Raw genomic sequence first — 12,649 nt, 5'->3', positions numbered from 1 at the left:
CGAGGGAGGCCACCACCCTGCCCGATGGCGCGGGGTCCGGGCTGCTGCTCACGGGGCTTGTGACCCGGGCTGGGTCGTGGCGGCCCTGTGTCCGCCCCGAGGAGGAGACTCAGAACAGACCCTTCTGCGGGGAAGGCACCGCGCTCAGGCTGGCCGGGCCCCACCAGGGAATGGGGACAGGCGGGCGGTGGCTCCAGCCCCTCTGTGCCCACGGGAGCGGGTCCCTGACGAAGACCCAGGACGGGGAGCCATGGCCTCCACTTCAGGGGACCCTCCGTTGGGAGAGGCCCGGCCCCGTCCCTCTGGAGCCCAAGGGAGGGGCCCATCTTCGACTCAACTCTGCTCTGGGAACAAAGCCGGGAAGCGACACCCAGGCTGCGCAGGGCTCTGAGTGGGGCGAGCCGCGGCCAGGGGGTCAGGGACGGCCCAGGTGGGGTGGCTCTCGGCTGCCACACGGCCACGCCTGAAGGCCCACGGCCTGGCCCAGGCAAGAGACCGCCAGCTCCTGGCTCCTCTGGGGGCTTCCCGCTGTGTGGGGGGGTGTCCGCTTCATCTTGCCGGAGGACAAAGGCCTTTCCCAGACATTTCCCAGGGCCTAGAATGTATAAAAAAACAAACCTGCATGTTTTTCCTTAAGAAATGAGCGCTTTTGGACAGAGGATGTGGGCGTCCTGAGGCCAGGACAGCGCGAGGTCTTCCTGGGCCGGAGAGTCTGCAGAGATTGTCCACGCTGCTGTGACTGGGGCCCGAGACACCTGGGGAAGGACACTTTCTCTGTCCCCCGGGACCCCGCGACGGCTCGTGTGGGCCTGAGTGTGGGGAGGAGGCGTGTGGGACACCGGGTTCACTGAGGTCCCGCAGGGGTGAGGGGGGCTGCCGGGGAAAGGAAAGGACCGTGGATGCCTGAATACAGAATTCAGAGGCATTAAGTGCATTCACACCATTACCACTATCTGGTTCCAGAGCCCACTCATCATCCTAAATGGAAACCTCGCCCCCGGAAGCAGTCCCAACATTTCTCCGTCCCCCCAAGCCCTTGGCAACCACAAATCTGGTATCTGTCACCATGGATTTGCCTAGTGTGCGTATTTCTTTTAAATTAAAACATATAATATGTGGCCTTTAGTTTCTCTGGCTCCTTTCACTTAGTGTGATGTTTTCAGAGCTCATCTGTGTTATAGCACGTGTCAGTACTGGATTCCTTTTGGGGACCAAATAGCCTTCCGTTGTGTGAGACCGCATTTTGTTTGTCCATTCACGTGTGATAAACATTTGGTTGTTTCTAGCTTTTGGCTATTGTGTATAGGGCTGCTGTGAACATTCCTGTGCAAGCTTTCGTTTGAACAGCCGATTTTGGCTCTTCGGAGTATATAGAAGGAATTGCTGGGTCATCCTGACAGTTCTGTCTTTAACTTACCCAGGAACCACCAACTGGTTTCCACAGCGGCTGCATCGTTTTATAGTCCCATCAACAAAGTGCAACTGTGCCTGTTTCTGCACATCTTTGCCAGAATTTGTTCTTATCCTTTTTTCTTAATTTACTTTTTGAGTTTTCATTATAGCCGTCTACTGTGGGCGGGAAGTGGGATCTCCCTGTGCTTTACGTTTTCACTGAAGTACAGTTGACGCGCAATGGTGTGCAACACGGAGGTTCCACAAGTCTGTACTTACGCTGTGCGGTAAGTGTGGCACCTGTTGTCACCATACGGCGCGATGACAATACCCCTCACTTCTCTATGCTGTGCCTTTTATTCCCAAGACCTGTTCGTTCCGCGCCTGGAAGTGTGCCCCTTCCGCTCCCTTCAGCCATGTGCTATGCCCCCACGCCCCTCTCTGGCAGCTGCCCGATTGTTCTCTGTATTTATGAGTCACTTCTGCTTTTCGTTTGTTTGTTCATTTGTTTTGCTTTTTAGGTTTCATGAATGAGTGAAATCCTATGGTATTTGTCTTTCTCTGTCTGACTTCTTTCACTTAGTGTAACACCCTGAGGTCCAGCCTGTCTCACGTGCTTTTCATCTGGGTTTCTCTCGTGACTAAGGATGTTGACCATGTGCTTGCCGGTCATTTGTACAGCTTTCTTGGAGAAATGTCCATTGAAGTGTTTCCTCATTTCTTTTTTGTCTTTTTGTTTTTGAATTGTAGGTTTTTGGTTTTTTAAAAAGATTTTATTTATTTGGGGTGCCTGGGTGGCTCAGTGGGTGAAAGCCTCTGCCTTCAGCTCGGGTCATGATCTCAGGGTCCTGGATTCGAGCCCTGGGTCCGGTTCTCTGCTCGGCGGGGAGCCTGCTCCCCACCCCCACCGCCGCCTGCTTGTGATCTCTGTCAGATAAATAAAATCTTAAAAAAAAAAACAGATTTTATTTATTTATGTGACACAGAGAGAGTACAAGCAGGGAGAGCAGTAAGGAGAGGGAAAAGCTGACCCCCTGCTTCTCTTAAAAAAAACAAAAAAAGCCACTGTACAGAGAGTGAAAGACAGCACATGGCGTAGGAGAGATCGCCTCACAAGTCGCACATTTGATAAGGGTTTAGTGTCCAGAGCGCGTAAAGAACTCCGACAATTCAAGGGCACCTGCGGGGCTCAGCCGTTAAGTGTCTCGGGTCATCTTCCCAGCGTGCTGGCATCTAGCCCCACGTGGGGTTCCCTGCTCAGCGGGGAGCCTGCTTCTCCCTCTCCCTCTGGCTGCTGCTGCCTGCTTGTGCTGTCGCTCTCACTCAAATAAATAAACTCTTTAAAAAATAATTAAAAAATTAAATATGAGGGGGTGGGAGGTTGGGGAACCAGGTGGGGGGTATTAGAGAGGGCGCGGATTGCATGGAGCCCTGGGTGTGGTGAAAAAATAATGAATACTGTTAGGCTGAAAATTAAAAAAAATTAAATACTTCTTTTATTGACATATGTTATGCATAGACATGAAGTGCACTAAACTTAGTGTACAGCTTAGTGAATTTTTTTTTTTTAAAGATTTTATTTTTATTTATTTATTTGTCAGAGAGAGAGGTAGAGTGAGCACAAGCACAAGCAGACAGAGAGGCAGGCAGAGGCAGAGGGAGAAGCAGGCTCCCCGCGGAGCAAGGAGCCCGATGTGGGACTCGATCCCAGGACGCTGGGATCATGACCTGAGCTGAAGGCAGCTGCTTAACCAACTGAGCCACCCAGGCATCCCAGTGAATTTTTGCATAGGACACATCCAGGAAAGCCCCTCCCAGACCAAGATATAGACTATTTCAAACAGAAGTTTCTTCCGTGTCCCCATGCTGTGCAAGAGGAACCACTGCTTTGACAACGTTACCTATTGGGTCTGCTCCTTCTGCATTTTGGCAACAGTGAATCGTATGGAACGTTATCTTCTGTGTGCGGTTTATTTTGTTTAACATAATGGCCTCTCTGCCTCTGTGTGGGCTCCCACCTGTGAGCAGACAACTGGTTTACCTCTCCTGCTGGTAGACACTTGGAGGATGGGCTGTTTTCACTCTTTTTTTTAAATTTTTTTTTTTTATTTATTTGACAGAGAGATCACAAGTAGGCAGAGAGGCAGGCAGAGAGAGAGGAGGAAGCAGACTCCCTGCCGAGCAGAGAGCCCGATGCGGGGCTCGATCCCAGGACCCTGAGATCATGACCTGAGCCAAAGGCAGAGGCTTTAACCCACTGAGCCACCTTGGCACCCCTGTTTTGACTCTTTTGCTTTTGTGAATAAATTTGCTGTGAATATTCTTATACATGTCTTTTTTTTTACATTTTATTTATTTATTTGAGGGAGAGAGAGCACAAGCTGGGTGAGGGGCAGAGGGAGAAGCAGGAGCAGGGAGAAGCAAGTCCCATGCAGGACTTGATCCCATGACTCCAGGATCATGACCTGAGTGGAAGGCAGACGCTTCACTGGCAGAGCCCCCCGGGCACCCCAGCCACCGTAGATCAGTTTTGCCAGTTTTTGCATTTTATAGAAATTGAATCATGTACTCTGTACAATATCAAGTCTGGCTTCTTTCGTGAGATCCACCCATCGTGTGCTATTAAAACACAGGCGGTGGCCCGATGTGGGCATGGGGGTGGGGAGGGTGGCGGGGGTTTGCTGATCCCGGGCTGCAGTCAGCAAGGGCCGAACACGGCCAGTGGGCTTCAGTTCAGCCGTTTGTGGTTGTTATCTGGGCGATGGTGGCCCCAGGCTGGCTCCTCCTGGACCGGGAGGAACAGCCCTGACGCCTGCACTCACGATGGTCCCCACGGGCCAGAGCCAGGAGGGATCTCCTGGGGCAGACATCACATCTGCCCTCACGCTGAACCACACGGCCTCCCGGGGACGTGCAGCGCTGCACCTGAGTGTGCGGGTGCGTGTGCGTGCACATGGGGGCGTGCCTGCTGTAGGGCTCTCTACGCGTGGGGCCCCAGGCAAGAAGCACACACACTCACACCGGGCGGTGCGCGGGAGCTCCGGAGCCCATTGAGCCCAGCGGTCAGGAGCCCGCGGCCAGAGCGCACCTGGAGAGGGAAGGTGGCGGTTCTGGAACCTGGTCGGACCACGCAGGCTCCTCCCCACAATCAGCGGGAGCCTGAGCTGTGGAAAGGGGAAGAGAGTTGGTCTGTGCGACTCACAGCTTCCCAGGCCCTCTGGGCCACGTCGTCCTTCCCTGATAACAGCCGGCCCACCGCCAGCGTCTCGGCTTCTCAGGGGAGTCTGGTGTTCTCCCCTCCCCTCCCCTTCCCGCCATCCCTGGGGTGGGAGGTGGCGGTCCAGGAAGGGGACTGGGTGTGTGTGAGAGTCGAACTTGGGACTCAGGGCTGCGGGCCTGCTGGGGAGGGGAAGTGCTGGGAAGCCCCGTGAGCCGGGCCGCTGAGTGTGTCTGGAGGCCAGAGCCCGGCCCGGAGCGTGAGGATGAGCTCGGTGCTGCCTCTGTTGCAGACCCCCAGCAGGAGCCGGCCCGTTCCTCCCCACGCCCCCGCTGTGGTGGGCCTGTGGCTCTGTGCCGCCCCCTCCTGTAGATCCCATAGGCCTGCTCTAGTGCAGGCCACATGGTGTGTGAAGCACCAAGCTCTCAGGGCTTTATTTCAAATGTCTTTATTCTCTCCCCGCCTGACTCGTATTTTGACTGCAAGTGTTTCCTGGCACAACTCTGAAAGCTTTGTTCCATCACTTTTAGGATCACTGCTGAGGTCAAGGTGTTCTGACTCCTGGGTCCGATCAGGAGACAAAATCACACAGTGATTTAAACAGGAAATTTAGGGGTGCCTGGGGGGCTCAGTCGGGTGAGCGTCGGAACCTTGATTGCGGCTCAGATCATGACGTCAGGGTCCTGGGATTCAGCTCCGCTTCCCGCTCCCTGCTTAGGGGGGAGGCTGGTTCTCCCTCCCCCTCCCCCTCCCCCTCTTCCCTTGCTGGCTTGCTCTGTCTCTCTCTCAAATAAATAAATCTTATAAAAACAAACAAACAAACAAACAAACAGGGACTTTTACCATAAAGAGGTATTAAACTATGACAAAATAATTAAGATGAGATGTAAGAGAACTCTGTGGTCCCCAAGGGCTGAGGGCAGCCAAGGAAGAACCCACTTGGCTGGGACCCTCCCCACGGCAGGGGCCACCCCTCACTGGAGAAGGGGCTATTGTGGTGCAACGCATGGGGGAGGCCGAGTGGTCTGGGGGCCGGACCCAGTCTGCAGTCCAGGAGCAGGCAGGGATCAAGGCCTCAGAACCCTGGCAGCCAGCTGGGGTGCAGAGTGCAGCAGGCCTGGGGCGCACAGGGCCCTGTCGGGAAGGAGGACTGGGTGGGGAGGCGTGCGTGTCTAGGGCACAGCCTTCCACCCATCTCCACGGAGGGCGCAGCTGCTGGAACCCAAGGAAAAGCCCCTTCCTCAACGTCCCTCCAGCTCCTTCTACCCAGAGGCTGAGCATTTCTGCAGGGAGAAACACTTCGGGAGTCCTCCTGGTTATCGCTGAGAAGGCACTGAAGGCTGTGGAGCGTGAGGTCGGTCACTGGCACACGGGTCCCTTGTGGGGGCGACTGTCCCTCTCTTTGTCTTCAGGGCCCCTTGGTGTTCGTCCAGTCTCGTCCCTTGCGCGAGGCCCCCCCAGCGGGCTCCTTCAGGACAGAGACCAGGGTCCCCGGGTTCAGAGAAATCTTCCTGAATTACTTTATTTCTTCTCACTTTTTCCTTTTCCCTCCGTCATTCAAACCCTGTACTTCTTGGACTGTTTGTCTACTTTTGTTATCTTTTCCTCATTTCTTTGGATTTTCTTGCTCTAGCTTCCGGGACGTTCCTGTATCTTCCCACACTTCCATTTATCTTTTTTTTTTTTTTTTTTTTTTTTTTTTTTTTAATTTGACACAGAGAGAGAGATCACAAGTCGGCAGACATAGAGAGAGGAGGAAGCAGGCTCCCTGCCAAGCAGAGAGCCCGATGCGGGGCTCGATCCCAGGACCCTGAGATCACGACCAGAGCCGAAGGCAGAGGCTTAACCCACTGAACCCCCCAGGCGCCCCAACTTCCATTTATCTTTAACTTTGTCACCTCAGCTCTTTTCATTTCTGGTGCCACGCTTCTAACTTCTGACTGTCCCAGTGAAGAGTGTTCCGTTTTGATTCTCGGTCGCCAGATCTTCTGATGTCTCCCTGAGGACATTCGTGATCTTTTCCCCCAACACGGGCTGCGTGCAAGCGGCTCGCTCTTCTTCCTGTCCTTGCTGGTTTCTGTCTTTTCTGGGCTGTTGCTCATTCCCAAGCAGGGAACCTGCGGGGCAGGGACTGTCCGACTCTCCCAAATCAGGATCATGTCAGGATTTACTTACAAAGGCCGACGGTAGGAGAGGGGGTCACTGGGGCTGCAAGACGGAGGCAGCTGAGCTGACCCATCTGAGACGGAGGGACACATACCCCAGCCTCCCCTCCTCCTGGGGCTCACACCGGCAGAACCAAGCAGAAGTCGGGGAGTGCAGGAGCCTGCTGGGGTAGGCCAGGCCCGGGAGCTTCCCCATGGGGAGGGGCTGCTGGAGAGGGGGTGGCGGCCCAGGGGAGCCCGGGGCGGGGACCCTATGCTGGGGGGGGGGGGAAGCGCCGTGTGGGGCAGGAGTCCAGATGGGGCTGTTTGCGGCCACAATTCCCAAACAGCTGGAGTTTAGGTCTTCCCTTTTGGGCTGGTCCCAATTCCCGGAGAAGAATCCAGCAATCTCCTTCCCGGAGGGGAAAGGTTCGGCCCCCAGTGTCTTGGCTGCTGGAGGAGGCACCCTCCAGCCGCACACAGCCTGCCCTCCAGCTCCGGGACCCCAGGGAGGCTCTCACGGGGGAGACCCTCTGCTCTGCCCCGTCCAGAGATTAGCCTTCCCGGTCTCCTCCGTGGGGGCGAGGGGCAGCCAGCAGCCCGGGCACGGAGCCCTGCTTCCTTACTCACGCGCCATCCGCTTCGGAGCCGGTGCGGCCGCCGACCCCCTGGGAGGTCCTGTGTGTCCCCGTGGTCACGGGCCGTTCAGCAGCGGCGGCTCTCACAGGTTGGCCGAGTCAGTTGCAGCTACGCGCAGGATCTGAGGCTTTATCTGGAAACCTCGAGCCTTCTTGAGCTGAAGTGCGGTGTCTCCGGAGGGGCCCGCGGGGAAGAGAAGGGCGGGCGCACTGGGGCCAGGCCGCAGACCGTTTCGAGTAGATCGTATTCAACTCCAGAGGCCGTGGGTCTCAGGGTGGGAGCTACAACAGGACTGGCTCTGGCGACATCTGGCAAGTTCATGACCCATTTAGGTCCCATGGGTCCCCATCTGCTGCTTCCTGTTGACCCCTCAAGCAAGCAGGAAGCAAGGACCGGCTAGGCGGTGCCGCGCGTTTTCAAAGGACCCAGAAGTGCCCTGGCTTCCTGCATTTGCTCGGTGTTGCTTCTGCTCGGGATTTCCTCTCTCTTCCCTGGCCTACCCCCATCTGTGGAAATGGTATCAGAAGGCCCGGCTAAGCGTGAGCTCCACTAGGAGCCCGTTTCCCTCGAACAAAGAGAAACTCCCAGACTCTCGCGTTTACTGATGGTTGTCGCTTTCTCGCTTGCACCCCTGCCGGTGCTAGTCGGGTCTCCAGAGAAACAGACGCAGCGGGAGAGGTATTCTTACGCGCACACAGATGTCTGGCGCAGGTGCATATATGGGCGACGCATATATCCTTTATGCGTGCACAGTAGATCTCTTCATATATATTTTCATTATATTATTTATTATAACACATAGCGGAGACTTATTAAAAAGTTCACATGATGATGGCGCTGACAAGTCCTGAGATCTTCAGGGCGAGTTGGCTGGAGGCCCAGGAGAGCCGGTGATGTCGTTCTGTCCGCACCTGAAGGCCAGAGAATCAGGAGAGCCGCTGCCAACGGCTGGCCAGCTGGAGACCTGGGAAGAGCTGATGTTTCAGTTCAAGCTCAAAGACAGGAAAAAGTCAACTTTGAAGGCCATGAGGCAGTAAGAGTTGTGTGTTCCTAGTGTGAGGACTGCTCTGAGCATCGGTGTACAAGTGTCTGCAGATGTATCGTATCCTCGGGTGTACGCTGGGAGCGGAACTGCTGTGTCATTGGTGACTCTATGCTTACTTTGAGGACCCCCCGCTTACATCTTACATTCCCGCCGGCCACACCCAGGGGCCCCGGCCGGTCGTGGCAGAGCGGGACCCGGGTTTAGGCAGTTTGGCTCACGGACCTGCTCTCCAGTCTGTCAGCGCACACACAGCTGCACATTTAGTCACAACCGCCAAGGAGCCCGCCAAGGGTCACAGTGTACCAGCGACAAGCGACCTAGAGGTCGCTGTTCCTTCTTCCTCATTCTGTGAAACTTCAGAGTGTGATTCGGCCTCTGCTGGGAAGTAGAAGAACCAACTGTGCATCCAAGATCGAAACGTCTTCCGGGAAAGGGGACTGGGAGTCAGAGGCCCCAGGTCTGACAGGAGACCCCTGCTGACCACGGAAGCAACCCTGGTTGGATGTCTATGTCTGCCCGTAATTGGCCTCGAATCCAGAACACGACCAAACCCACGAGCTGGAAGGAGCCTTCCAGAGCATCTTGGGGCCAAACTCTATCTCAGTGGCCTGTTCGACAGGTGACACAATGAGCTGTCACTAAAAGATATTCAGATCGAGTCTCCTGTCTAGCAAGAAGGTGTTTTGGGAAAATTTACATGTTCACATTTATTTAATAAGCACTCATATGGGACTTACCATGAGTCAGACATAGTTATAACATTTTACGTTATGTTAACTAATTTAATTCTCATAAGATCTTAAGAAGGTTCTTTTACGGGGTGCCTGGGTGGCTCAGTGGATTAAGCCTCTGCCTTCAGCTCAGGTCATGATCCCAGGGTCCTGGGATCGAGCCTCGCATCGCATCGGGCTCTCTGCCCAGCAGGGAGCCTGCTTCCTCCTCTCTCTCTGCCTGCCTCTCTGCCTACTTGTGATCTCTGTCTGTCAAATAAATAAAATCTTAAAAAAAAAAAAGAAGAAGGTTCTTTTACTTTCCCTGTTTTGCAGATGGAAACCCCGAAGTCCAGAGACATTAGGTACCTTGTCTTAGAGCACACGACTATCGAGGGGCAGAGGGGAACCAAACCCAGGCCGTCTGGCTCCAGGTTCCGTGTACCTACAGAGCTGTGTGTTGCATTTAGGAAGTCCGCTCTCTCAAGGAATGTCACATCATGTCCTTACACGAGAGGCTACCCCTTCTGCAGCTCGCATGCATCTGCTCTGTGTATCTGAATTTTCAAGCTCCTCGTTTGTTTAAACTTAACGTTGCGATGCTTTGTTAAAAAGCTGGTAAAATATGCAGAAGATAATATTCACCATTTAAAAATATGTATAATTTGGGCGCCTGGGTGGCTCAGTGGGTTGAGCCGCTGCCTTCGGCTCAGGTCATGATCTCAGGGTCCTGGGATCGAGTCCCACATTGGGCTCTCTGCTCAGCAGGGAGCCTGCTTCTCTCTCTCTCTGCCTGCCTCTCAGTGTACTTGTGATTTCTCTCTGTCAAATAAATAAAAATCTTTAAAAAAAAAAATAAAAAAAAATAAAAAAATAAAAATATGTATAATTTTTATGTTTATTACCTTTTTAAAAGATTATTTATTTATTTGACAGAGAGCGTGTGCACGCCAGAGAGCACGGCAGGGGGAACAGCAGAGGGAGGGAAGCAGGCTCCCCGCTGAGCAGGGAGCCTGACACGACACGACTCGGGGCTCGATCCCAGGACCCTGGGATGACCTGAGCCGAAGGCAGAGGCTTTAACCCACTGAGCCACCCAGGCGCCCCATTATTATTTTCTTTTTAAAAAGATTTTATTTATTTGACAGACAGAGATCACAAGTAGGCAGAGAGGCAGGCAGAGAGAGAGGAGGAAGCAGGCTCCCCGCTGAGCAGAGAGCCCGATGTGGGGCTCGATCCCAGGACCCTGAGATCATGACCTAGGCTGAAGGCAGCAGTTTAACCCAGTGAGCCACCCAGGCGTCCCTGTTTATTATTTTCTTAACAAGAGAAGAAATATTTGCAAGGTGGCAGACCCTACACACACGTGAATTAAATGATCCCACTACAACTGTGGGGAGAGCAGTTTAGGAAATCGTGTGCTAGTTTGTTTGTTTGTTTTTAGGAAATAAAAGGTTGCGTTCATTTTAGCAGAGGTAATTTTCAAGAAAACAAAAAGTAACTTTAGTTCATTCACATGGGATTTCTGACCCACATAACTGCAAATAGTTAATGATGTATTTTTCAAATACTAGTGACCCTGATACCCGCGCTCGCAGGGCCAGACGTAGGGACGACCCTGAGTTTTATTCCTTGGTTTTTCTGTGACAGAGTCTGTGAGTTAGAAGTAAAATCTCACCTCCCTTTGGGACAGTAGGTTTAGGAGGCGTTTTATCTGTGTTTCTGCTCACAGATAGTGGGTCTTCGTCTCAAAAAAACAAACCTCCAGTAACGCAGGATAAAGGGAGTTCTGGAAACACTCGGAAAGTGTTCTTTGAGCAGAAAACACTCTTTAACAACAGCACGAGGGACGAGCTGGGATGCTACAGGCACAATATTGTGCACTGGGCCCTGCGGGGGCTTAACTGTACGGGGGTCATTGGCCTAACATGTGGGGTTCTGTTGATCAGAGTGGGGTCCCCATATTACACCCCAAGAGCCACAGAAGGTCACTTCCTCCCAGGCCGACAGGAAAGGAAAGGGGTGAGGAAGGTTTCCCGGAATAAATGAGGACCTTCTGGCAATGATTGCTTCGTCCTGGTCAGAGGTCAGGGGAGGGGTCTGCAGCACTCAGGGTCATCTCCCTCAAAGGGGACAGAGAACAAAGGGTATTGTTTCCAACTCGGGCTGCAGACGGACAGCCCAAGCCCGAGGGGTGGGAGCAGCGCATTTAGGAGAAGAAGAAACAACTCCTTTGAGTTAAGGGATCGGGGTCTTGGCCTGAGTCACCTTCGGAAGGAGACATTCCACCCCTGGAGGCCCTGGGAGGAGGAACCGGTGATGCTAACTGCCGTTTAGATTTCACACCCCCTGTATTCTGGGGGGGTCTTTGCGGGACCTCAGTCAAGGTTTGGCTCTGGCTGGGTGCGGAGCTGACTCGGGGGAAGGGTCTGAGAAAAATGGTCCAGCCCGGGGCTCCCCTTGGGGGAGGGGAAGGGCGGCCGTGGGTGAGGGCCCCCGAGGCAGGGTGTCCCGCCCTCCAGCCCCCACTCTTGTGCTCCCCTCTCCCAGCCTGTCTGTCCGAGGGCAGGGGCGGCTCTGGGGCGGGAGCTGGACTTCACTGGAGCCCGGCGTCCGCCGCAGGTCTTCAACTCCGCCCTCCGCGGCCCGTTCTCAGGGTGCTCACCCGAAGAAAACCGGGGCATCCTCTCTCCGCGCTCTGCGGGCAGCGGGTTTGCTGAGGACGGGCTGCAAGTGGTCCTCGCATTCCTGCCCCCGCAGGCAGGCCCTGCCGCGTCCCGGTGCGCAGCATAGGGTCCCTGGGACCCGGCTCCTCTTCCCCAGGGGTGAGAAGGCAAGCACTGGCCCCAGGGACCGGGTCAGGGTGAGGACGGGGTGAGGGCAGGTCCCTTTCTTATCAGTGTTTTTCAGAGCAAAGTCTGGAATGTGGTCTCAAGAATTTGAGGGGCGCCTGGGTGGCTTCGTCGGTGACGCGTCTGCCTTCAGCTCACGTCCTGATGTCCGGGTCCTGGGCTCGAGTCCCACCTCGGGCTGCTGCTCCCTCTGCCCCTCCCCTGCTTATGTTCTTAACTGTCTCTCAAAAAAAGAAAATCTTTAAAAAACAAACAGGAAAACAAGACCGAATAGAATCTTGAGTCTCCTCTTAGCGCAGCGTTCTGGCGGGGTTTGATGGAGGTCTGAGAGCCTGGAGACCACATCTCCGGGGAGGTGAAGGCCCTCGCCACAGGCTAGGCCCTGCACAGCCGTGAGGACACATGGGTGGGCATTGTGTTGTGTTGGGACCATCAGGAGGTGATCAGAGTCGGCGTGGGCTTTCGGAGAAGCCCAGAGATGGGCCGCGTAACCTGGCTTTGTGGACGAACGCGTTCCAGGAAGTGGGGAAGAGAGCCGACGCCTTCCTGGAGGAGACATCCTAATGCGTCTTACAGACAAGGCAGGACACAGGAGCGGAATATGTGGTAGAAGACATAGCGCGGGGCGAGGAGCCGTACACAACACTGTA

The sequence above is a fragment of the Mustela lutreola genome, chromosome 14 (genome assembly GCF_030435805.1).
Source record: "Mustela lutreola isolate mMusLut2 chromosome 14, mMusLut2.pri, whole genome shotgun sequence".
Classification (NCBI taxonomy): Eukaryota; Metazoa; Chordata; class Mammalia; order Carnivora; family Mustelidae; genus Mustela; species Mustela lutreola.
Note: the sequence above shows the minus strand (reverse complement) of the source record.